At 43.2% G+C, this 22,829-nt stretch overlaps 1 protein-coding gene across 1 annotated transcript in view; it reads right to left on the reverse strand.

The window, feature by feature from the left end:
- Rnf19a (ring finger protein 19A, RBR E3 ubiquitin protein ligase) overlaps window positions 1-18,889 on the reverse strand; it is a 39,771-nt gene extending 20,882 nt beyond the window's left edge. The window contains exon 1 of the mRNA XM_050161207.1: window positions 18,741-18,889. The gene's annotated coding sequence lies outside the window, so the exon portion shown is untranslated. The remainder of the gene's footprint in view (window positions 1-18,740) is intronic.
- Between the last annotated feature and the right edge of the window lie 3,940 nt (window positions 18,890-22,829).

Consider the following 22,829-nt stretch of genomic DNA (forward strand, 5'->3'; position numbering starts at 1 on the left):
AGAAAAAAAAACCCGAAAAAACAAAATGTCACCTATTATATTTGATTTTTAACAAAGGTGATCTTGTTGAGCACTAAAATTGGTCTTTTTAAAATTGAGAGAGGATCAGGAATTTGACCAATGGCTCACCCCATAAAAGCACTTGCCACACAAGCTAATGGCCTGGGTTCTATTCCTGGAATATACATCGTTGAAGGAGGGAAGCACCTCCTCAAAGCTTTCCTCTGCATGCATATACTGTATCATGGGGAACATAAAAACACACAAGCGAATATAATAAAATCAATTTTTTAAAAATCAGTTACAGCAAATTTACAAATTTAAATGGAAGAAGCTTTTAGGAGACAATGAGAATATTTCAACAAAAAGATTTCTTATACAGAACATTACAAGTGCTAATCATAAAATAAAAGGCAGTAAACGGCAAAAGAAGGTCCAGGAAGCGAGCATTACCAGCGTGCAGCAGACACACGCCACAAAAGAATGATGTTCAGACAGATGACGAGCATTAACACATAAAACAGACAACCCCAAAGAGAACTGGACAGAGGGCACAACACCATCCACTGTCATTACAGCCACACAGACAGGTCACTATGCGGTAAACGAATAAACCAGGAGAGTGGTATTTCTAGATGCTGGCAGGGATGTGGAGGAGTGAGCACTCTCTCACGATGGCGGTGAGAAAATAAGATGGCACAACTACTTTGGAAGCGATCTCACAGCATCTACCAAACTGGAGCAAAACAAAAGCACACAGAATAAACTGGGAAACACGGTTAGCAAAGGACAAGCTTTCTCAATCTCCAAGTAGACTTTACACTGTAGCAGGAGGAAAACAACGTAAAGTCTGAGAGACACACAAAGACTCAAGCAGTTGGTTTTGAGTATTACAAAAATTAGTCAGACAGGAAATAATTTAACAACAATCACAACTAAAGAAGTAAAAATCTGTGGAGGTCTGAAAATGTGAGCCTGTTTCCATGCCGACCAAAGGTCAGAGTTCCTTTATGGAGATAACACTGGATTTCACCCAGGGAGTGGTTTGCCTACAGAATGTTTTGGTCTAGGGTGTGACGAGACTTGTTTTGTTCTAGCAATAGAATGTTTAACTATGAATGTAGCCTGCAATTTTCAATTGAACACGGGTGAATTTTCAGAACTCGCTGGAATTCCCTCCAGATACTATCCCATATGTTTCTTTGTTTTATTATTTCCATTCGCATCTTCATATTCTTTACTATATTTCTAATCCCCACACCTTTTCCCTGGTGAGAGGTACTTTTGTTGTGGCTGGTACCCAACAAAAATCCAAACATTAGATACTATTTTGTAGATACCAACAACATTGTACAGGCTGATAATCCAGTCCAGTGAAATAATCACCTCAAGTCTTGAAGAATCTAAGCACAATGTGTGTGTGCAAACCAATTTACCATTATTTTAAAACAGAAATATTCTTAAGCCCAGGTGTTCATCCTTCCAGTGAAATAATAATACATAGATAAATCTATCTATTGCTGTATAGTTGGTAAAAACAACAAAATCTCTAAGCACACCTTTATTCCCAGCACTTGGGAGCAGAGGCAGGTGGCTCTCCGAGTTTGAGGCCAGCCTGGTCTACAAAGAGAAATCCTGTCTTGAAAAACAAATAAATAAGTAAATAAATAACATTTGAGTATTCAACTGGGCACTTAAATGAGCAAACATAATCCAAACATAATCTATGGAAAGATTCATACAGAACTGAGAAATGACAATCACAAAAAGTATATATGGTATGAGACCGTTTGTAGATTAGGTATACAATCTTTGGTATTGTTTTGGTATTTAAAATTTTCAGTGATTTGGCTGCACACCCCACTTATAAACCACAATACTAAAACACTTTTGTTGTGAAATAATCCTGTACACTGTGAAAACGTGTTGCTCTCATTGTCAATAAAAAGCTGACCGGCCAGTAGCCAGGCAGGAAGTACAAATGGGACAACCAAACTAAGGATGCTGGGATGAAGAAGGGTGGAGTCAGGGAGACGCAGCAGAGACAGAGGAAGCAGGATGTGTAGAAAATGAGCTATCGGCTGAGCATTTATAATTAATATTGCACCTGCAGGCTGGTTATTTGAGAGCAGCTGCTGGGACACAGGGAAACTCCACCTACAAATGGTATTCCAATGTGGGGCCGGATTTTCCAAGTAAGACCTGACAAAGCTTAAAAAGGGATTCTAAACACACAAAAAACGGAGTCAAGAGTGGCTTCTTGGTGATTGACTTTTCCCAGGTAAACTCTGTTTGCTAGTGGCAAACAGGGGCAGCTCCTTGGTTCGTGCTATCAGCAAGGGCAGGGGGCTCTTTGGGGTTTATGAGCAGTGGGCTGCACACTACTCAGTGGCAGTGTGGATCCAAAGCTCTCCAGAGCTGAGGCAGGAAATGTGGCTCTCCTGCTGGTACCTACACCATGAAGCTAGGCTCTCAGAGAACCAAGTGAGTGGAGTCAGGCGTCAAAGTAGAGGCTTTGGTCCTAGCCATGCCACTTAACAGTTTAAAGGCTCATGCAGTCCGAAAGAGATTACAGATAGGCAATAAAGCGAATCAGATGAAAAAAACTCCAAATGGGTTAGAATGTGCTTAAAAATATGTGCAAGCTTAGGAGAGAAAAGGGAAGGTATAGACAGTCACAAAAAGAAATATATATAACTTTAAAATAATAAAGTCCTTAAAAGGGAAGTAAGTAATAAAAAAGAAGTCACATAAAGATGGGAAATACAGAGCCAGATCCTATATGTTATTGTGGTGTCTTTAAATTTTTTGGCTGCTAAGAGATGCTGGATTATGAATGCTCATTGATTAAAACAACCTATATATTTTAAAAATATCTTGACTTCAAAATTTAAGACAAAAGAAGTGTTACTTTGGGGGAGAGGGTTTGCTTTAATTTCCACAGGAAATAAGAAGCTGTGGGTTCATTCTGGGTTAAAGAAAATCAGGTTTGACTGAGGAAGACCCCCTGAACTTCTGACTGCAGACATAAAGAACTACAAGACATGTGATGTAAATGTTACCTGCTCAAACACAGAACAAAAGATAACAATCTTTGGCTGACTTATGTACAAGCACAGCATATACTTGTATTACAAATATGTATGTTACCTTTAAAAGTTTACATATTTTCAGAGCAAGTGGACTAAACACTAATAAAAATGGGATGGTCCAGGTGACCCTGGATCCAGAACGGCTTCAAGGCTGCTGACTGAGATGACCCAGCCTCACAGAATACTCCAGACAAGACCTAACAATCATCCTCATTTTCTCAAGGTCTCCCCCCTCCCAAAGTCCAGCACCCACAACCAACAGGAAGTAGTCCAGAGAATGACAGCCACATTCCCAAAATACTGGTTATGAATGTTTGTTTTCATTTAAGGGGGGGGTTGGTTACTAGTTAATATTGGTCATAATAAAAAAGGGATAAACATACAAAGAAAAAAAAGGGGCATATGATATAGAAATGATAGGATAAAAGGGCAGATTACTGAATCTACTTTTAAACTAAAAAAAGCAACTACTAGTCAAATATTTTACAATGGTATGGAATTTTGTGTAGAGAAACAAATTTAAGGTTATTCTTGTTACACTGTATATATGTTTCTAATCTTGTTTAAGGTATTGTACCTATACAGCTTATTTAACAATGTAAATTTCTAGTCACTGAAAGTTATCTCTATAAGCTATTTAGCATAATTAAAAATACAGGCTAATAGTCACCCATAATATTAAACTTATAGTCACGTTAGGTATGTTTTCAAGGTCATACACAGATATATTTAGTTAGCTAAATGGTATTCAAACACTTCAAAGACCTACAGAATATGGCATTCAATATGTTTAATAACCTAAGGCTTTTCATGACAGTGAGACATGTTCGTTTCTGGTAGCACCGATCTATTTCAACAAAGACGATGAGTATCAAAAAAAACTTCATATGGTGCTGTGGGACAATGGTCTGTACCCTGTCACTTGTATTTTAAATAAACACTGCTTGGCCAGTAGCCAGGCAGGAAGTATAGGCAGGGCAACCAGGCAGGAAGAAGAGACAGGGCAATGAGAATTCTGGGAAGAGGAAAGTTTCAGTCTGCAGTGGTCACCCAGACACAGAGCAAGCAAGATGTGACTGCCTCACCGTAGCTAACACAGATAAGAATTATGGCTGATATAAGTTATAAGAATTAATTAATAAGAAGCCTAAGCTACTGGGTCAACCAATTTATGATTAATGTAGACCTCTGTGTATTTCTTTGGGACTTAACAACTAAGGGACCTGGTGGGACAGAAAACTCAGTCAACAATATGGCTTCTTTATGGCAAAAGCTAGTCATGTGGGCAAAAAAACCTGCCCTTGCCTCAGTTGCTGACAGTATACTGTCTAAATTGGATGGGTGGTATACAGGTCACAGATGCTGCCCTTGTAGAGGGGATCAGCCATGCTTTCCCTATCTGGCACCTTCCCTAAACAACTAAATTCTTAAATTATAGCAGCCCCAAAGCAGGGTGGGACAACAGAATTAATTTAAATTACAGCCTACCTAGTACCTTCACTAAACTACTACTTAGAGGCTTCTCCATCTAAATCCAGAGACTCCTGTCCCGAAAATTTAGAAAAGTAAGGCATGTTCTTTGTTCTGTGGGTTGCTGTTGGATGTCCTAATCCAGCTTCCTTCACCATAAGAGGCCACCATGGCTAAGATAGCCTCCTCAGCACACTCCTGTCTATGGAACCTAAACTCCTTTTGATTTAAATCTCTCTCCGTCTCTCCCAACCCAGGTGCTTGCACTGTACAAAAAATACTTAACCATTTTAGAGTTACAGCACATGATAAAACAGCACAGAAAGGGTCCCAACTGATTTGTTCAACTATACAACACCGATAGCATGAAGAAAAGCAGTGGTGGGGACAGAATTTCGGCTGGTAGACAAGAAAGGCCCTAAATCAGCAGACTGAGTACAGAAGAGCCCTTACTAATGTGTGTGAACACCAGCTAATCCACGAGTGCCTGGAGAGAGAGAAAGAGAAAAGGCGAATTTGCCCTCTGCTTGAGATCTATCTTTCTCCACTCTTGGAATTGAGAGCTTCTGGTTTCCAGGCCTTTTGAACTCAGAATTTATATAACTCTGGCTCCTCTGGTTCCCAAACATCTGCACTAGGATTGCAATACAGCAGTTTTCCTCAACCTCTAGCCTGCATATCATGGTATATGCTTCTGCCTTCACAACCACGTGAGCCAATTTCTAAACAACACAAAACTGCTCTGTATATCTGCAACATTTGTTTATCTGGGAAACCCTAACGGATGCAACCTCCATGACAATAATGCCTATCTTAGTGGGAAAGCATGCAGCAGTTCCTGAGACTGGAAGGTAAGTAGACTCCATTCTGTCCCTTCTCAAACATCAGTGTCACAAGGAACTCTGCTAATGAAACAGTGAGAAATGCCTCCTTTTCCCATTTAGCACAATTCCAACTGCCTTAACTAAACACTAACAAATTAGTTTTTCAGTGGCAAAGGAACCCCAGTGTCTCCTGTATTTCAACCAAGGAGAAGCAGGTCAGATTACTGTTCTACCTTCTAGTCCAGTGTTTACACTCCCTCCCCTTGATTCTTTTATCTATCTCTGGAGGAATGTGTGGAACTGAGAAATGAAATGAGCCCCAGAGAGGTGGGGAACTGAGGGTGAGGCAGATGGGTCACAATGAGGTCAATGACAGTGTGATCTACATAGTGAATTCCAGGACAGCCAGAGCTGGAAAAAGAAAACAGAAATGTAATAGCCCAAACAAAGGTACCACATACAAAACCCATGTGTTCTAAAGACCTAGTAAAAGTGCTAAACAGTTTTTAAGATTTATGTGTGTGTGTGTGTGTGTGTGTGTGTGTGCGCGCGCGCGCGTCATCCATGTGTGTAAGGCTAAAAGAGAACACCAGATCCCCCTGGAGTTGGGAACTAAAATGGAGTCCTCTGAAAAGGCAAAATGAATGATTCAACCCTGAGCCTTTTCTCTAGCAGAAATTAGTTTCTTCTGAAACTACTTAAATGAATTAACTTGACAAATTATTTTCTTACACTTTGTAAAGACTACAAACGTTGAACAAATCAACTTAAACACCTACCAACACTTATAATACTGATTTAAATAAAAATGTGCTCTAGATTAAAATACTCAATTTACAAACACAGTATCTTACAGTCAGAAGGCTCAATCCACAGACTTAAGAAAAGTTGTCCTGGCCACAGTACTAGTAAAGGCAAAGCTGGCAGTGGAGAGAGGCTCAGCAGCTAAAGACTTCCCTGTGCGGGCGACCCAGTGCTCGCAGGGCAGTTCACAACTACCCACATAACTCCTTCCAGGGGATCTCCTGCTCTCCTCAGACCTGTGCAGGCACCAGGCACAAAATGCCCTGACACATAAAATAAAAAGATAAATCTTAAAAGAAAAATAAAAGCATTCTCAAAGAGGTGACTGAAGGGCCACTTAGAAAGGTGGCCAACCAACCGAGGCCTCAAATTTGGCTAAACTCAACTAAAAGGCAACAAGAGGAAACTGAGTCCATTCTTAGAGGCTAACATTCTGGGTCACAAAGCAGGACAGAGGGCGAATGAAGAGTGCATCTGGCGGCTGAAGTGATGGATCAACATTTATGAGCACTTGCTGGTCTCACAGAGGACCTGAGTTCTGCACCCAGCACCCACATGATAGCCAACAACGGTCTCTAACTCCAGTTCTGTCTTCTGACCTCCACTGGTCCAAGGCACAGATAGATATCTGGGTTGGACACATGTGGTACAGAAAAACATTCACAAATATAAAATAAAAACATACAGGAGCCAGAAATAGGCATATTTTTGTGAGTTCAAGGCCAGCCTGGTCTACACACAGAGCTAGTTCCAGGGCAGCCAGGGCTACACAGAGAAACCTTGTCTCAAAGAATTCTCTCTCCCTCCCTCCCTCCCTCCCTCCCTCCCTCCCTCCCTCCCTCCCACTCACCTCTCTCTCCCTCTCCCCACCCCCTTATATTTTTCTGCTTGCTCTTCAGCTGGCCATGGGTAGCTTCAATGCTGACAGCCTCAGTAGTAAAGAAAATCCAACTATCCTTTTAAGTTCTTGTTCTAAGAGTTCCAGGCAAGCTCTCTAGAATTGGCCGAGCTGGGTCAAATGGTCCTCCAATAATGACGGAATGACCAGGAATAGGGAGCAGTGCACTAACAAGGCAGCTCTGGAGGAGCTGTTCTCAGTGAAAATGAGGGGCTGCTGGGCCAACAAATCCATGGATATCACTTCAAATAGTAGAACTCCAGGAACTCACTATGTAGACCAGGCTGGCCTGGAACTCACAGAATCCTACCAACCTGGGCCTCCTGGGCACTGTGATTAAAGGGAGGTGCTACCACACCTGGCCTACAATTTTTAAAGTGGACCCTGGAGGGCGTGGACCCTGGAGGGCGTGGTGTGAGTGGTAAACAGAAAATAGCCAGCATCAGGAGAAACTTGGAAGTCAAGACCTCACCATCTTCAGTGACAGACAATACTCTACAACCGTGGATCTCAACCTGTCTGTCATGACCCTTTCACAAAGGTCACATATCATATCAGATATCCTGCATATAAGATATTTATGTTACGATTCATAACAGTAGCAAAATTACAGTTATGAAGTAGCAACAAAAATAATTTTAGGGTTGGGGGTCACCACAGCATGAGGAACCGTATTAAAGGGTCAAGTAGTGGCATTTTATTTGTATTTTAATAAAGTTTGCTTGAAGATCAGAGAGTAAAACAGCCCAGGCAGTGGTTAACACACACCTTCAATCCCGTCAGCCACACTAGTTGCCATAGAAACCGGGCGATGCACGTCTTTAATCCCAGTCCCAGAGAACATTATAAAACAGAAGGAGACAGCTCTCAGTCAGTCTCATTCTGAGATTTCTGGAGGCAGGATCACCATTTCAGACTTAGGTCAAGGTAAGAGCCAGTGGCTGGTTGAGTTTTTATTGATGGTGCTTCAGGGTCCCAGCACTGGGAAGGCTGAGAGTCACTGCTCTAGAGGGAATCTGTGATCTCCATTACAAATATGGACAGCAATCACTCCAAAGAGAAGTTTTAAGAATAATGTCAAATCACCCTCTGACCAAGTATCTAGACCTAACTTATTACTGAAGTGAAATATTAGCTAAGCCTTGGCTTGGCTCTCTGGTACCCAACACAATGTAGCTTACAGAAAACAGTGTTTGTACATAAATATTTTGGGTTTGCTATTGCTATGTGACCTTATTTAATCATACAGTTTTTCTACACATAAATTTTGTTTTGTTCTTTTTTTGAGAGAGGATTTCTCTGTGTAGACCTGGCTGTCCTAGAACTCCCTCTGTAGACCAGAGATATGGCTGAATTTGCCTCTGGGATTAATGGCACGTGCCACCACTGCCTGGTCTATATGTAAAATTTTAAACTATGAAAACAATCATCTTTACCCTACAAGTAGCTATGGGATATAAAGTACACTAAATATGTTAAGTATCAAGACTATACTTTTAAAATTAATGGACTGGCAATAACTTGAGGTACTTGCCACTAAGAGTGACCACCTCAGCCCAACCCATCACAGTGGAAGGACAAAAGCTCCACGTACAGGCCACCCCACAATAAATAAACAAATGTAATTTAATGAATTTTGGGGTGGGGGAGGGTCTTACTGTGTAACCCTGGCTGGCCTGGAACTTGCTACATAGACCAGCCTGGCCTCAATCTCTCAGGCTGCTTGTTTCTGCCTCTCAAGCACTGAAAAACATAATTCAAAATAAATAAAACTCTCTAATGTCTTCTGCTACTTCTAAAGTTTATTTTCCCTAATTGTTTGATTCATTCAAAATTTTTAATGTAAGCAAAAGATAAAACTTTTACATCTAAATAGTTACTCAGTTGCTTTAACACTAACTGTTGAATAATGACCTTCTCTCCATCCAGTCCACTGCTGAACCGATAGAGTCATGTGTGTGAATCACCTACTATCTTTTAAATGACGTGGACTTCTAAAATAAGCACCTGAAGTAGACTAAGGTGTTGTGTTCCTGGTGCTTATTCCCCTCAATGCTCATCAACATCTTTTATTACGGTAAAAGCTTTTTGAATAGCAAAAACTACTAGCTTCAATTTATTTCATTACTAAACAACTTAGTGCATTTACATGCATCCCTACTTTATCTGCTCACTTTTTGTTCATTTTTACACTGAAACACTGTCCCCTTTTCATTGAAAACATTCAATATTTAACCTTATCAAAATGTGATTTTTAATTTGATGTCTTGAAATATAGAAACTATGATTTCTAATTGTCACATTTATGAAACTCCTTTATAAATTACTGTACCATTTTTTATACCTACAAAACCCTTTCAGAGGGGCCAATGAGACAGCTTGGTGCTCACCACCAAGAATGATGACCTGAGTTCAATTCTACAAGCTAAGAAGTTCTCTGACCTGACCTTCACATTCATGCCCACACACACATACCCCCACCTCCTTCAAAAAATGTAATTAAAAAATAATTCTGGGGCTGGAGAGATGGCTCTTAAGAGCATTGCCTGCTCTTCCAAAGGTCCTGAGTTCAAGTCCCAGAAACCACATGGTGGCTCACAACCACCTGTAATGAGGTCTGGTGTCCTCTTTTGGCCTTCAGGCATACACAGACAGAATATTGTATACATAATAAATAAATATTATAAAAAATAATTCTGTCAAAGACTGAGCCAATTTGTGGTGGTTTGAAAGAAAATGGCCCCATAGGCTCAGAGAGAATAGAACTACTAGGAGATGTGGCCTTGCTGGAGTAGGTGTGGCTTTGTTGGAGCAAGTGTGTCACTAGGTGGTGAGGAACTTTGAGGTCTCAGAAGCTCAAGCCAGGTCTGGTGGCTCAGTTTCTTCCTGCTGCCTTCAAATCTAGATGTAGGACTCTCCGCTCCTCCAGCACCATGCCTGCCTGCTGTCATGTTTCCTGCCATGACAATAAGAGACGAAACCTCTGAACTGTAAGCCAGCCCCAGTTAAGTTTTCCTTTGTAAGATAATGCTCTGAAAGACCATGCTGCTGTCAGGGTCTCTCCACAGGAATAACTAAGCACTATTTTTCGACATATTTGCCATCTCTGGGGCTCTTCAGTTCTCATCTGGCATCGCCTTCCTAAAGCCTCAGACCTTTCTTTGGTACTTGTTGGTGTGCAGAGCTCACAACAGTAAGCTGTTTTCATTAATTCCCCTATTGGCAATGCAATTTTTTATTTCTGTTTTATTAATTTATATACTTGGTTAAGCACTATATTGGCTTTCTTTCTTGTTGATGTGATAAAATACCCAACTAAAAAAGCAACTTAAGGTTTAGTTTGGATTCACAGTTCAAGAATATAGTTCACCACAGCAAGACGTGAGGTAGCTGGCCTCTACACACACACACACACACGCACGCACGCACGCACGCACGCACGCACGCATGCACGCACATGCAAATATAGGCCACATTGCATCTTGTTAGGAAAATGCCAGTGCTCAATTGATTTTTACTCATGATGCTGCCCTCATTCAGGGTAGGACTTCTTTCTTCAATTACACCTGTCTAAGAACACCCTTATGCATACCCTGAGATATGTATACAAGATGACTCCAAATGCAATAAAACTGGTAATGGTCATTAGCTCTCACTAACAGTTTAAGATGAGCCTAAAGTCTGTTTTCTTTGCATTAATTCTGTTTGCAGCTCACTAAACTTCTTGGATTTAAATTCAAACAAATAAGGAAATAACTTCTTTTAATGCTTTTAACTATAACATTTTCTCTCCTCTCCTCTCCTTATGGAATTGCAATTATATACCTGACAGCCTAAGTTTGTCTGTGGCCAATATGCTCATTTGTGCCACTTCTCCTTCATTCATTAACTTGGCAACTGTTCCTATTCTACTTTCAATTTTATCAACCTTTTCCTTTGCCATCTTCTATCTGCTGTAATTCCATCCAGTCAGTATGTGTGTGAATGCCCTCAAAGTCCCTACAAAGATGCCGAATCACCTGAAGCTGGAGTTACAGTCACCTCTGAGCTGTTTGATGTGAGTGCTGGGTACCAAACTCAGAAACTTTTGGAAGAGCAGCGCTCTCACCCTACCCCGAGCCATCTCTCCAGGCTGAAATGACTTTTCTCACCAATACAGCCAGCCACTTGGAAATTTGGAACACATTATCAAATTCATACATTTCTTGAAAGTAAATACGGAGTTTTCAGTCTTATTGCACATACATAGATAAATCTAACTCTAGTGACCTAATATTAAAAATGGAACAAATATCTTCACATTACTTCTAAATATGGGGGAAAGGGACAAACCATTAGCACAGGTAAGTATCCATTTTCAAAAATCCATTCCAGATCTGAAAAGTACCATTTTCTAAAGCTATATATTCACCTTCTGCCCAAGACACTCTCTGATTCCCAGAAACAGACACTACGAGTTCAGAATAAACTGGTCCCACATGCCACAGCCTCCCACAGCACCACACCCACCTACCTATTTACCTAGTTAAGCCTCGTTCTTTACTGAAAAGCAGAGCAGAATGGTGCTATGTAGTTTTAGTCAACCTCATTATAAATAATATACAATACCTGATCAATTAGAAAACAGGAAGCTGCTATAAAAGAAGACTGTTCGTTCAACTGGGAAAAAGAAAGATTAAAAACATTCTGGCTAGCTCAACAATGTATTAACATGGAGATAGTAAATACTTAACTACTGACTGCTGAAAGAACAGTCTGAAAAGCAGTCACTGAGAAACAGAGAGGGTCTCCTAAGATAGGGAGATGGGTAACAGTTTCTAAAACCCTCAACCACGTTACAAAACCTATCTAGGTGGAAACACACCTTCCAGAGCTGGAGGAGGGGGTAGAGGTAGGCCCAGAAATGTAATCCGGGAGTTGTTTCAGGTGTGCTGTGTAAAATCACCAAGGGAGTAACTACAGAGAGGAAGGAGATCAGTGCTGCAACATGTCAACATTAGGGTACAGGACAGAGAAAAGTGTGCAAGGATCTTTTAGAAACCAGACTTTAGCTAGGCGGTGGTAGGGCATGCCTTTAATCTCAGCACTCGGGAAGCAGAGGCAGGCGGATCTCTGTGAGTTCGAGGCCAGCCTGGTCTACAAGAGCTAGTTCCAGGACAGGCTCCAAAGCTACAGAGAAACCCTGTCTCGAAAAACCAAAAAGAAAGAAAAGAAACCAGACTTTAAGGAGCAGACCTGTTAGCTTCTCCCTATCAGCAGTTTACCTACCCCGCCACCAAATACCAACTACACCTTAGAGTAAAAAGCAACAGCTGGGCAAAGAGGAAAGAAAAAAGTTCCAGGACATTCTTATAGGGTGTAATCTATTTAAGCCTGTTGAGGCTGGAGGGTTAACACACTTCCCCTGACAGTTCTAAGAAAGGATTAGAATGTTACCTCTAGTACCTAATAATCACGATGCGGGACAGAAAGGGAAGATAAGTGCAAATCTTTGGTTTATTGAAGATCTTTGATATATATTAGTTTCCCGTGCGTGTTGTCAAATAACTACAAACTAGTAGTGCTTAAACAACAGTTCTGAGATTACAAACAGGGCTGTGTTCCCTTCTGTAGTTCTGTGGGAGAATCTATTCTGTGCTCTTCCAGTCTTTCTGACTATAAGCAATTCTTGGGTTTTGGCTATATTGCTCCAATCTTGGTCCCCCGGTCACACTGCCTCCTCTTCTTCCAAGTCTTCTGTAATTTCCTGTCATCTGTCACTGGATTTTGAGGCAACCTGGACATCACTGTGATGGATTCCAACCCACGGAGAGTAGTAGGGTTCAGAGGAGGTAACGGATTTCTTCTGTTCCACACCCAGCCTCGGGAAGACAAGACACTCACTACTAATCAAAGAGCTCTTCTGCAGCGTCCTGTCGGGTCAGCCAGTGTTGCACACACCTAGTTAATTTAAAGGATGGCACTGACCCCTCATCTGACAGGGCAGTGAGGCACAAAGCACAGCAGAGCAGAATCCCGGTGCCCTTCAACACAACACAATAATCCTGCAATAGCAAGTGCCAATTCTGTATTTGGCTTCAAAAGACAAGTTAAAAAAAAAAAACTTTCAAGATGACAGTAAAAAAAGACAAAGAATCTCTGCAGGGAGGAACATGCCACACAAAATATTCTTAGAGTTACACTCTACTATGAAAATGAAAGAATGTAAAGTCATCTATTCACTACATTGAAGTATTATTTTGGGTGTATTGGGCTAAATAAAATTCCTTATTTTTTAAAAAGAAATTATGTTCACTTTATTTCTTCTACTTTCTTACTTAATATGATACTGGAAAAATCCTAAATTACAATTGTGGCTTGAAAGAGCTGTTTCAGGCTAGGAATGTAGCTCGGTTGGCAGAATGATTGCCTAGCATACACATGGCCCAGAGTTTCATCCCCGGCACAACATAACCACAGTTTATAATACGCAAGAGAAGGAGAACGATCCGGAATTCAAGCCAACCTAGGTTATGTGCAATGAGAGGGGAGAGAGAACAGAGAAAGAAGTACATGAGTGTGTGACTTCACACTGTACATATTTTATAAAATTATTTCACTGCAGACTGTACCAAGTGCTAAGACCCGCAGCAGGAGCAAGGGTGACAATCCTGCCACCACAGAGCTTTCATCACCTACACACATTTTATGTGCGATCATGCATAAATAATAACTGTAACCTTCTGAGGTCCAAATAATAAGGCTTGGTTCAGAAATCATCAAATATAACTTTATAATTCTTAGACTAATGACTTGTCTTGTGACATGGTAGTTCTTAGTAGTACATGGTACTTGTCCAGAAGTTTTGTTGATATTTTGTTTGTTTCAGAGACAGGCCTCACTATGTAGCTCTGGCTGGCCTGAAGTCTCTATGTAGATCAGGCTGGTCTAGACCTCACAGAGATTACCCACCTCTGCCTGCTGCTAATGCTATCAGTTTCCTAGTACCCTGCCCTGGCTTCTTGGTCCTCTCCAACTAGTTTGCTGACAATGACTCAACTTGAGAAGGTAACATGGCAACAAGCTAGGTATTCAAAGCACAAGGGCTAGCTTCACTCTGAGGGGGTCTCTAGAGTGGGGCAGAATAAAACTGTTAGGTACACACTTCTAAGGCAACAACTCTAGCTTTGTGGATTAAAGAGACAGTTCTGAAGTTTCTTTGGGGCTTAAATAAACAAAACTGTGCTTCAGAATCCAATCTACAAACTTTTCTTTAAGCTAAAACAGCTAACTCTCTCCTTCTGAGACCTTCAAATAGCAAAAGCTCTCAAAATAGGACTTCTAAAGCAAACCAACAGGGCTGAGAGGTGGCTCAGCAGCTAAGGACACCTGGCTGTTCCAAAGGCTCTGGGTTTGATTCCCAGGACCGACATGGCAACTCACAACCATCTTGTAATCTCTCTGGCCAACCAAAAGAGTACCAGATGTGCACATGGTATATAGAAATACATGTGGCCAAAACATACGTGCCCGTAAATTAAATTCTTAAAAATTAAAAAAAAAGAACCAAATCAACAATTAGTAATTTTCTAGCAAATGACTTTTAAAATGCTAGCTGGAAATGGTAGCAGGCTTGTAATCCTAGCACTTGGGAGGTGGGAGGAGGATCAGGAATTCAAGGTGATCCCCATCTGCACAGTAAATTCCTCTGAGATTAGCCAGGGCTATACAAGCCCTTGTCTCAAAAATCTAAGAAACAAAACAAAATACTAGATAACATCAAGAGAGCAAGACTATACAATAGTTCTAAGGTAGTGAAATAGTTTCCAAAATAATGCTAATAAAAAAGTTATTGGGCTGGAGATAGCTCAGTAGTTAAAGTACTACTCTTGCAGACAGCCTGGGTTCAGTTACCAACACCAACATGGCAGTTCACAAACAACAGTAACTCTGGTTTCAAGGCATCTGATTCCCTCTTCTAACTCCTTCAGTCCTGTACTCATTACACCCAGGCACACACATATATACATAAAGTAAGTATTAAAAATTCATCAGGGGCTGGAGAGATGACTCAGTTAAGAACAATGGCTGCTCTTCTCCTCCAACACCTACATGGTAAATTGTTTTGTTTTTTCAAGACAAGGTTTCTCTGTGTAGCCCTGGATGTCCTGGAACTCGCTCTGGCGACCAGGCTGGCCTCAGAGATCCGCCTGCCTCTGCCTCCCGAGTGCTGGGATTAAAGACATGCACCACCAGTGTGCAGCCCAGCAATATCTACTTTTCACTCCTGTATACCAAGCATCACTATTATGACAACTATAGAGAAACAATGAAGTGTCCACGTTTTAAACACCTAACATTATGTCAATGCTTTTCTTGAAGTCTGCCGCCACCTGAGATACAAACGTGTTAGACAATGAATCTTTTCCTTAACTCTTTAGCTGCACAGGTATGTTTACTCATAAGCTGTTGCAACATCATGGATCTTCTGTCAGCTAACAAAGAACTGGAGTAGTTCAGGGGCTAGCCACCCAGACAGACATGGAGTAAGAAGGAAAGAAAAGGTATACAGGAATAGAAAAACATAAAAGCCTCAAGGCCAAAGATAGATAGGATAATTTAAGAAAAGCTGGCAAGAAACAAGCCAAGCTACAGTTAGGCGTTTCTAAGTAGTAATAAGCTTTTGTGTGTGTATGATTTATTTGGGAGTTGGGTGGTGGGGCCCCCCAAAAGAGCCTAGAGAGTAAAGAGTAAAAAACAACCAACATTTTCCTCTCTCCTCCTTTTCTTGTTCCTTCTCCCTCCAGATTTCTCCTACTGTTTATCCTCTCTGCCCGCCAGCCCCGCCTATTTCTTTCCCTTTGTTATTGGCCGTCCAGCTCTTTAAAGACCATCAGGTGTTTTAGACAGGCACAGTAACACAGCTCCACAACATAACCAAAAGTAACACACCTTAAGATAATATTCCCCAATACACAGTGACTTAAAAGTGAGAAAAATCATATTTGGTGAAAACTGCCTCGGTATGGAAAACTAGATTATTCTCCATAATCTACTACTTGCTAGTTAGGAGTCAGGCTAAAGGCTTTAAGCCAGTGTGTTCCCTACACGAGCATGAGTGTTTTTAAACAGGCTACTACTTTGTGCAGAAGAACTAGCTGGACAAATGGACTGTAATATGCAATCAAATAGTAATTTAGAAACTCAACTTTACTTTGGCTGTTAGTCCAAGATGCTCAAGTTTTTTTTTTCCCAACCTAAACCTCAACAATAAAAAAAAAATCAATAATGGAGCATACACTTACTAAGAATAGGCCTACATTTGACAACTGTCACCTATAGTACCCTCAGAAGGACATGTAACGATTCTCTAAAACTCTATTTCCTGATTACAGAAGATACAAATGAATAACTGATATAAAAGTACCCAAACTTATCAGCACCGTACTCTGGGCCAAGCACTAGACTAGGGACATTTTCAAGCTATCACACCTATTTTGTCTAACTAGAAACCGGAGGAAACCATGTCCCTTGGTCTGCAGTGCCCTGAGTGATGACCTTTGTTACCAGTGTGTGGTGTGTGTTGTTTGCTACACTGCTCAGGTTAGCGTCTAACAACTTTCCCACCTCTACCTCTAAGTGGCTAAACTACAAACAGATGCTAGCACAAAGAGCTGGGAGGCAGGTGGCCAGGGAATATACGAGTATCAGGTGGTAAGGCTGATTAGAAACCAAAGGATTTCTGCGCCATATCTAGGTGTTTAGGAAAAACCAGGATGTGCCATGAAAATATACAAGACTCTTTCAAAAGACAGGAAAGAAAGAAAAGAAACAAAGGGGGGCATTAAGCTATTTGCCTAGCATGTGCAAAGCCCCCAAAAGCCTGCCTGAAATTATGCATATATTTATATATTTACATATATGTAAATATATATAAATGGTGACTCCTAGCTGGGCAAGGAGCACAGGCCCTTAATCCTATCAGGAGCATGAACTCAATGAGTTCATGGTTAGTCAGGTATACAGGCCAACCAGGCCACATAGTGAAACTCTAACTCAAAAAGAGTGATGATTCCCAAATACATTACACCAATAACTGCAGAAACACTGCCTTGACTACCTGTGTTCCAAGATGAGATATTTCAAAGAAGCTATTTTAGTAAGGAATAGGCTGTTTCAACTTCTAAAATAATCCTGCAATTAAAACAAAACTAACCTTACTGGGGTTCTCAAATGAGAACCCCGAGATAGTATTATTTTCTTCTTTCTAAGAAAGACACCTTACAAGGGCATTAATTTTTTTCCGCGGTCACATGTATACAGTATACAGTAATTTTTTACACTGTAAAATACACTGTAAAATAAATTACACTGTATACAGTAATTTTTAAATAGAGCTTTAAAAAGGGGGGCTTGCTTTGCATAATTTGGTTTAGTAAGTCCCGAGACTCAATGCCAAATCCTTTCCCAAGAAATTGCATGCACCAAGTAAAGAACATTTGAAAATAAGGTCATCGCCATTTTCTAAATATTTACATTTTAATTCAATACAGACAGCTCGATGTTAAAGCTTAAGCAGGCAAATATGAAAATGACTTGAATTACAAACAGAAGCGGTAGGATGTGCACTGAGACCGGCTAACAGCAAAACCGGAAGGAAAAAAAAAGACAAGTATATCGTCACACTACATACAATGAAAAGGGGTCAATGAATCCAGGTTAAAATAGGAAAGAAACAGAAAGACAGCCAGTTTCACACAAAGACACACACGAAGTAGAATGAGGAAAGACCAAAATATTTTGGGGGCACCAACCCAGGAAAGAACTGCTTTCACGCCGCCGTCTGCTACCATTTTACACCAACCTTTCTCGCCACCTCTAAGTTTGAAATTTGCAGCGGCATTTAAGGCCGTCCTTCCTATCATTACCACATTCTCAACAGCGAACCTTACACAAAGTCAAGCACCAGCTATGTATTCCTATCGCCAAGGGGACAACGAGCAAAGAATTAAACCTTTCTTTCTCCCATATATAGCCTTCACCATCCTCTTCCCTCTTTTATTCGCTGCCCTTGTCTCGGGATTAACGAACCCTAAACGACTTCTCCCCACTAATGGAAATGGAAAAAAGAGGGGAGAACAACTGCAGAGTGGAACCCCAGACCGTAGGGAAAACTGGAAACTGAAAGCAGCGGCCTCTCGCTCGGGACCGGGGAACACCCTGGAGGTTGAGTCCCGGAAGACCCGGGTTCACACGCTTAACCCCCAGGCCGCTCGGCTAGCAGCGCGCGAGTGCCCGAGCGTGTGCGCGATCTCCGCCGGCGGAGGAGGCGGTCACCTCCCCGGCCCGCCCGCCCGCCCGCCCTCCCGGGACCCAGGGACGACCGGCTTCGGGGGCCAAGTCCGCGCGCGGCGAGGCCCGGAAAGCGTCCCGTTAGGGCCGATTTCACCCGTCAGGAATGCGCTCCGCCCCCGCCGCCTCCCCGCGGCGCTCGCCCTCGGGTCTCGCCCGCTCGCCCGCCCGGGGCAGCGCCGCGGGGAGTTCCACCACCGTCGGGGCCGCGGACCGCACGCCCCGGGGACAGCCGCGCACGCCTCCCGGCCCCGTTCCGAGGCCCGAGCGGCGCCCCGAATCCCCTGCGTCCCTAAGGGAGGCGCCCGGCCCCCGCCGTACCTCAGCTCCTCAGAGCGGCGGGCGAGCAGGCCCCATCCCGCGGAGGCACCAGCCTTGAAGGAGGACGGAGGACGGCCCGGCCCTCAGCCCCACCGCGGAACCGTCTCGGCTAGGGCAAGAGCTACCGGTGGAAGCGTAGCGGCCGGCCGCTTTCCCGAACTCCCCTCGGTGACTCCAGCCGGACCGACGCAGCCGGGGACCAGCACCACAACTGCCATTCTCCCCCGCCCTCGCCCCTGTTGGCCCCGCCCCCACCTCCCACTCCGGCCCCGCCCGGCGTGGCCCCGCCCGGTGCGCACCCTGCGTCCTGACGTCACCCCCCTCCCCGGCGCCGCCGCCACTGCCGGTTGCCTCCGGGACGCGGTGGTTCATAGGCTCGCGCACGTTCGCCTCGCGCTGCGCGCTCTCGCCCGGTGCGCCCCGGACTTTGGGGCGGGCGACGCCCTTCTGGTCACCCGGACCTCTTCTCGCTCGAGTGGGGAGACGGCGGGAGCCACGCCCCAGGCGGAGCGCGACCCTGACTTGGCGCTTGACAGTCTTGCCTTCCGCCCCGTTGTTTCTCACGGTTCACCTGCCTGGTTGGCAGCCCTCCTCCCGAGAGCCGAGCCCAGCAGGGCGTGGAGGCGGGTCCTGGCTGCTCTCGGTCCCCCGGGAAGTGTTTCATCCCTGATCGATCTCTGATGAATTCAACCTTACTTTAATCCGGCCTGTGCGTTCCATTTTCCGTCTTTTAATCTCAGTCAGACCCTCTCTGAATTTTTCATCAATTCGAGACTTGGTATAGATTTCTTAGATCCTTTTCCAGTTCCAATCCCATCCTTTCCTTGTTTATTTCTTCTGAGGATTTAGATCATTTCCTTAGAATACTGAGACATGGATGCCAAAATGTCCATCCACCATCTGTTACTTATTCTAAATATATCACTTTCAATCCCTATTTCAGTGCGTCTAAATTAGAAGCTAACCAAGGACCCGTATCTTTTCAAACCCCACTTGGCATCTTTGGTAACCAGTAAATTTTTCCCAGTTAGAGACAGGCTAGGCAGTTCAGGGTTCACTATCTTTGACCACACGTCTTGAAGTAATTTTGAATACGATTTTCATTTGTTGGAAATTGAGAGCCATTATGTGTCCACCTTTAAGTGCTACCTGAAGACTGTATGCAATGTGTGATAATCTACTGGACACTTTGAAACTTTGAATAATGCAAGAATGGCTTTGTCGTGTAGATAGGGCAATGACTAGGAAGGGTTTTGAGTTGTGCAAAATAACAATAGTCTCGCACTCAGTATAGTCATCATAGTTCCCAGAGATTCAATTCCTTTCTCTCTTCCTAGAAGTTGGAAGGATGCTCTATTCCTCACTAGGCCAATATGCATCTATTAAGAAAGAGATAAGTGTTGGACATCTGCACTTGACTCTATGGGGGCTCCTTGTGCTGAGTAGTTTTATGCCAACTTGACACAAGCTAGTTATTTGAGGGGCAGGATCCCCAGTTAAGAAAGTGCCTCCATAACATCAGGGCTGTAGGCATTTTCTTAATTAGTGGTTGTTGGAGGAGGGCACAGCCCATTATGGGTAGTTCTATCCCTGGACTAGTGGTCCTGATGTCTATAAGAAAGCAGGCTGGGGAAGCCACAAGGAGCAAGCCAGTAAGCAGCTCCCCTCCGTGGCCTCTGCATCAGCTCCTGCTTCCAGGAGACTGCCCTGTTTGAGTTCCTGCCCTGACTTCTTTTGCTGATGAACAGCGATGCGGAAGTGTAAACCCCAAGTAAGCTCTTTCCTCCCCCAACTTGGTTTTTGGCCATGTTGTTTCGTTGTAGCCATAGGAACCCTAACAAAGACATATCTGTAGCTCAGGTCTGTCTGAGATAACACAGAGATTTATCTAAAACAAATAAAACTCACGTCTTTCATTCCGCCAGGCCCATGCCAGAAATCTAGAATTCTTCGCAGACCTTCCTGCGGCCACTTTCACGAAGTCCGACCTACTGTGCCCTCTAACATCCCTCCCTTTCTTCTCTCTGCTGTATACCCTTTGCCTTTAGGGCAATCACGTCAAGTTTGGCTGCCTCCCACAAACTTGGGGAAATTCAGATGCCTGGGCTGCACCTAGTGAAGGTGGTTCTGGGTGGCTATGCATTTTTTAAAGTCCAGATGATACCATGTTCGCTGGAAAATGAAAGCCACTGATACAACCTCGGCATTCCTCCTTGCATTAATGCAGAGAACCATCTTGGTCCTAGGTATATTTTCGCTGCCCTGCCCCTAATTTCCCCATTGTAATTCATTCAACATTGGTTCAAGAAGTATTTTGGGCCAGGCGGTGGTGGCGCACGCCTTTAATCCCAGCACTCGGGAGGCAGAGGCAGGCGGATCTCTGTGAGTTCGAGACCAGCCTGGTCTACAGAGCTAGTTCCAGGACAGGCTCCAAAGCCACAGAGAAACCCTGTCTCGAAAAACCAAAAAAATAAAAAAATAAAAAAAAGAAGTATTTTGGTGTATACTAAATTTAGAGGAAATGTTTGCCCTGAGAGTGAAGCATATAGCCAATGTGTTTGTCCTAATGGAATTCATAACAACAGAGGGTGGGGATGGTGGATAGTGAAAAACAGAAAGGAAGTTTCCAGAGAGTTATGGTTTGAATGAGAATACTCCCCATAGGCTCATACGTTAGAATAGTTGATCCCCAGTTGGAGGAACTGTTTGGGAAGAAGAAAGAGGTGTGGCCTTGTTGGAGGAAGTCTGTCAAGGGCCAGGCTCCCACTGTCGCCAGTAAGTCATCTCTCTCTACCTGCCGGTTGGGAAGTCAGGACAGAGAGGGGTGCGCCCACCCACTGAGACAGTGGAACTGATCTAATGGGAGTTCACCAAGGCCAGCTGGACTGGGACTGATGGAGCATGTGATCAAACTGGACTCTCTGAACGTGGTGGACAAGGAGGGCTGACTGAGAAGCCAAGGACAATGGCACTGGGTTTTGATCCTACTGCATGTACTGGCTTTGTGGGAGCCTAGTCTGTTTGGACGCTCACCTTCCTAGACCTGGATGGAGGGGGGAGGACCTTGGACTTCCCACAGGACAGGGAACCCTGACTGCTCTTTGGACTGGAGAGGGAGGGGGAGGGGATTTGGGGGAGGGGGGGGAAATGGGAGGGGGGGAGGAGGTGGAAATTTTTAATTTAAAATAAATAAATAAATGAAAAAAAGAAGTGATACTTAGCTGTTACTGCCACCATCATGGACTCTAGCCCTCTGAAACTGTAAACCCAATTGATTTATATCCTCAAGAAAAACTAGGAGAAAAAAATAGATTTTCTTTCCTTAATTGTCTCAGTCATGGTGTTTTGTCCTCATAGCAATAGGAACATAACTAAGACACAAAGTAACAGGACTAAAAAGTATCAAGCTCAATATTTTACTTTGTTCTCTCAAACTAAAGCCAAAGCTTCTGCTGTTTGAGCTGGGTTCTGCAAGGCAAGAAGCAAAGGAGATGGTGGATGCTTGAGAACCAGCGGGTGGGCGGGCCCGGCAAGAAAAACTTGCCAAGTTCCCGGCTAATAGAGGCCAAAGCAGGTGAGCGGGAGGGAATTGTGAGGGAAGAGATGGGAACTCTGGGTGTGATAAAGGGGGTACTAAATGATTCCCGTGTTTCAATAGATTTCATAACAGTAGACAGCGTCTGTTCGGATTAGAAACCTACCTCTGGCTATTCTGTGGACCAGACTTTGGTGATCAACACTGGAAGCAGTAAGACTATCTTATCTGAAAGGCTGTCGAAGCCATCCAATAAAGAAGCCATAGCTCTAACCAGGCTGAGACTGTGGGAACAGACATAGATGGTTTGCATACTTGTCTTGGGGTATAATTGGTCAGGCCTGCGTGGAATGCAATAAAAGTGGGGAATGAGCGAGAAAAGAGTAGGACTAAATAGCAGATGCTCCTGTTGGGTGCATCCTACGTGACGAGCCCTGCTCGGTTTTATTAGCATTAACCATCTAATTATCACAAGGCCCCATAGATAGGTGTTGATGTCAACAACAGATCAACAAACGAGAGTCTGAGGCTCAAGAGATTAAGTAATTCAATCA

The sequence above is a fragment of the Alexandromys fortis genome, unplaced genomic scaffold, assembly GCF_014885135.2.
Source record: "Alexandromys fortis isolate MF-2015 unplaced genomic scaffold, M_Fortis_MF-2015_v1.1 scaffold_17, whole genome shotgun sequence".
Taxonomy (NCBI): Eukaryota; Metazoa; Chordata; class Mammalia; order Rodentia; family Cricetidae; genus Alexandromys; species Alexandromys fortis.